Source organism: Ctenocephalides felis, unplaced genomic scaffold (genome assembly GCF_003426905.1).
Source record: "Ctenocephalides felis isolate EL2017-DRISC unplaced genomic scaffold, ASM342690v1 CF-g0.4_SCAFFOLD_03570, whole genome shotgun sequence".
Taxonomy (NCBI): Eukaryota; Metazoa; Arthropoda; class Insecta; order Siphonaptera; family Pulicidae; genus Ctenocephalides; species Ctenocephalides felis.
Genome location: NW_020539724.1, coordinates 22205174 through 22209543, shown reverse-complemented (window position 1 = coordinate 22209543; position 4370 = coordinate 22205174).

Below are 4370 nucleotides of genomic sequence, written 5' to 3'. Positions count from 1 at the left end.
ATTCAAAAGCCAGTAATTATTTTAATTATTTTTTATAAACCTTCTTTATATCTGTTTTCATTATTCCTTCGATATTTATTCTAATGAAGAAAAATATGTTCAATTTATGTTCACTTAAAACCAATCAACGTCGTTTACAATTTACTTCTATACAATTTTATTTTTAACTTTCCGAAGGATAAGTTTGTTTTCATCAAAAAATCCGATTTGCTAATTTAATGTTTTCTCGACGTTTCAAGCCATTCTGAATCGAATGAGAGCAAATTTCGAAAAAGTATGTCTGTGCGTGTGTGTGAACAGATTTTTGACTTAAAATCGACGATTTTTAAGAAATTTTTCAGGCGATAGATATCATGGTCTTCTAGAACTTACTGAATTATTACGGCCCAAAGTTTGAAAAAAAAAAATGATAGTCAATATTTGTGTAAAAAGTCGCTTTTGTGATGTGATTGTCGCTTTTGTGCTTTTGTGAGTCAAATATTGTCAATTCATTAAAATTTGGAATGATAAACTACAATTTTAGGACATATGAGTACATGACTGTGCAATATAATTACAGAAAATTTAAATGCGTTTGAGAAAATTTAATTGGAAATCGCGAAGTTTAAAATTAATTAAAAGCGAAAACTTTGTTTTCGAAATAAACAATTTTATCGAAATACCTAAATTTTAAATTCGGTTGATTAAATTAATTATAACACATTTCTAGATGTTCATGCAACTTGCCTTAAGGCTAAATACCATATTACACTAGTTAGTTTCTGATTTTCTTTTTTCGAAAAATGTCATATCGTAATTGGGCAAATTAAAGTGTAACAATATTTGACCATTTACCAATATTGCTCTCACCCAAAAGATAATCAGCATCATCTATCAAATCCGAGATTTTGATTTGAACTATCGATGCATTCTCAATTTAATTTTTATCGTTTTTATCATTTTTTAAATTTTGTCGAAGGAAATTTTTTTTTGTTAGAAAATCCGATCTGCTATTTCGTTTTTACGACTCTTCAAGTCATACTGAATGGCAGTCGTTTTAATGAAAGTAATCACATTTGTTTAGTGTAAGATTAATATTGTAAACGAACATTTTGAAATATTCTAGGCTTACGGAAAAAGACATACTGACTTATAAAAAATCATTAATTTTTGGGAACAATATAAGCTGCGCTTTTAGGGCACACATCGTGCTTTGTTTTATTTTCACAGATTGGTAAAATAAAAATGCTTTCTTTAAATTTACTAAGTTTATTTTAGATGTTACTTGTTTCGCTTTTCATGAGCAAGAGAATTATTTTACATAGTTTTAACATAAACATAAAAAGTGCGGGTATATATGAGATAGTGGGAGAAAACACTATTGCCAAAATCACTAATAGTAATGACGGTGCATTTGAATTACAAATATATATATATATATATATATATATATATATATATTTCAAAGTAACTAGCAGCCCATTCGTCGAAATAAAAAAGGTATAAAGTATAAAACTTTTATTTATACGTTTCGACACAAGATGCGTGTCATCATTCAGCAACACAGGAAAAAACACTCAACAAAAATTTATTTTAAAAAATTAAACTTAATAACATATTAGAGAAAAACATTATTTTAGAAAAAATATGAATAACTAAAGGATTTGAAAACTATTTTGACTAAAAGTTATGAAATGCATCATTGTGAAGCGAGAAACACGCCCATACCGAGCATCCAGACTCGACTGGCAGTCGAACTTTTAGTCAAATTAGTTTTCAAATCCTTTAGTTATTCATAATTTTTTCTAAAATAATGTTTTTCTCTAATATGTTATTAAGTTTAATTTTTTAAAATAAATTTTTGTTGAGTGTTTTTTCCTGTGTTGCTGAATGATGACACGCATCTTGTGTCGAAACGTATAAATAAAAGTTTTATACTTTATACCTTTTTTATTTCGACGAATGGGCTGCTAGTTACTTTGAAATATGTTTCAACGTCGAAAAAACTATCAAGATATATATATATATATATATATATATATATATATATATATAGCATTACATTTGACATCATGACATGTCATTTCATAATAAATGTGACAAACAATTTTGTCCACTGATATATTAGGCTGTCAAATATCTCCCTTCCGCCTTTTTGTATTATAAACCAATAGCAAAAAAGCGGAAGGGAGATATTTGACAACCTAATATGTTGACCTTCACCCTTCAAACAATATTTTTTGAGAACACAAAGTTCAATGAAATGTGTTGATTAAATTGAATGTAATACAATTACAAACATCATATTAAAGTTTGATTGAGAAATATCAATTGGAAATAACATTGATAAAGAATAGTTAAAAATTTATCTTTGCTAAATCTCAATTATCACGGGATGTTCATTCTATTTGCCATAAGTCAAAATACAACTTATATCTAGTTATATATTTTTAATTGACATTTTCCTTCATTTTTAGTCATTCATCAATTGTCGAAGTAAATCGATATTTTCATAATTTTCTATTAATTTTATATTTCTATTACGTCTCGCCTGAATATAAATGCGTTAGTCATACCTGGATAGTATGTACGTGCATTCGTGTGCACTTTTGATTTTCTCTCTTGATATGATTTACGTGCTTAATAATGGTTAAACAATCTTTAATAATGATGAACATGATTGTGCTTGTGATGTCCAAAACAAGGTTCATAAAATAATTTTAATTAAGAACTTAAATGAAACGAAATCATAATATTATTAAGTTATTTATGGCAAATTGGCCGTGGATTTAAATAAACATATCTAAATTTGCAAATACATATTGGATGCAACTTGGGAGTTTTTGTACATAAACTGAATTATGAACTTATACATTTTTTCAGTTAATACTCAATAAGTTCAAAATATTAACATGTGTTAAATATTTTGTTTTTCCTAGTTGTGAAATGTGTTTTTTTTTAATTGTTGCATAACTTTACAAGTGCGCATCCGAATGCAATACAAATGTCGTTTCACTACTGAAATATGTTATTTTGGTATTGCGATTTTTTTTAAAGTTTGAATTCTGTAGATAAAGATCCACATTTATTTCTAATTTAAAATAATAATTATATTATTTTAACTTGAATATTATAAATTAAATTTATTTAACTTGATTAAAAAATTTCATAAAGATCAGTCAAGCCACTTCAGAGGAGTATTATATTACCAACATCATGGCACGAGATATTATAAATTAAATTATTAGAAATGATAAATAAATTAACCACTACATATTTGTATTTGGTATTGGGTATCTAATTAAATAATGTATCTAATTAAAATTGAGACATTGGGTGCATACGTCCCCCTATGGGGTAACGAGAACAGATGGAATTTTTAGAAAATATTGCAGATAAACATATTCTATATTAGGCAATAACTGATAATTGGTTGAAATGTGTTATGTCCTGTGATGTCTGTTTTTTACAGTATAATTATACATTACGATGCTCAATGGGATATTTCACTCGATGATGCATCTCATATAACTCAACAATCAATCACGAAAGACACGTGCGCTATTTTTCATCTTTATAACTAGATGTAACAGAATCGCATTTTTATTTAGATTTTAATAGATAAAATAAATCTGTAACATGCGTGTTATTTTTTCAGACTGCAATAAATAATTGAATTCAATTTTAGTATAAACGGCTAATAAACCTAATATATGTAAATGGCTAATTTGTAAAAAGGAGGCTAAATAAATTCATAATAAAATAAATTCTAATTAAAAAAAAAATAGATCATAATTGTGTGAAAAAAAAGAGAAAAGGAAAATTTTTTCTCAAAAAAAATCACACATAGCAATATTATTATAAAGAGATAATTAGACAAAAAAAAGAAAGACAAAAAAAGATTTAAAAAATTCTAATTGATGTATTTTTGTGTTATACGTTTTTATGGGTAATAAATATTTAAAGTATGTGAATCAAAAGCATTTTCAATTTGCTTACAATTTTATGAACAATATGTTATTTAAAAAAAAGTCTTCGCTCATTTTTGCGAATTCAAATATAGAAAATCTTGATCCAAACATAAAATGCTATTCAATATATCAATATGATTTCAATATAAATATTTTTTCTATAAAAACTTAATTATATTCATAAATTAAAATCATTATTCCGTATAGATACGTATTTACATATTCTCTCTTTAGTACATTACAATTTGATTTAAAATATTTCTATGTCTTTATATGTTGACCATTACTGATATTTATACGTATAATCAGATACACAAATTAGCTCTATGAAACATTACTAACAATTATTTATTGCTCTTGCTTTTCAGTGTGCTGTGATTTGACCAGTGTGTGATTTTTATAACACTTATATATTTTTTA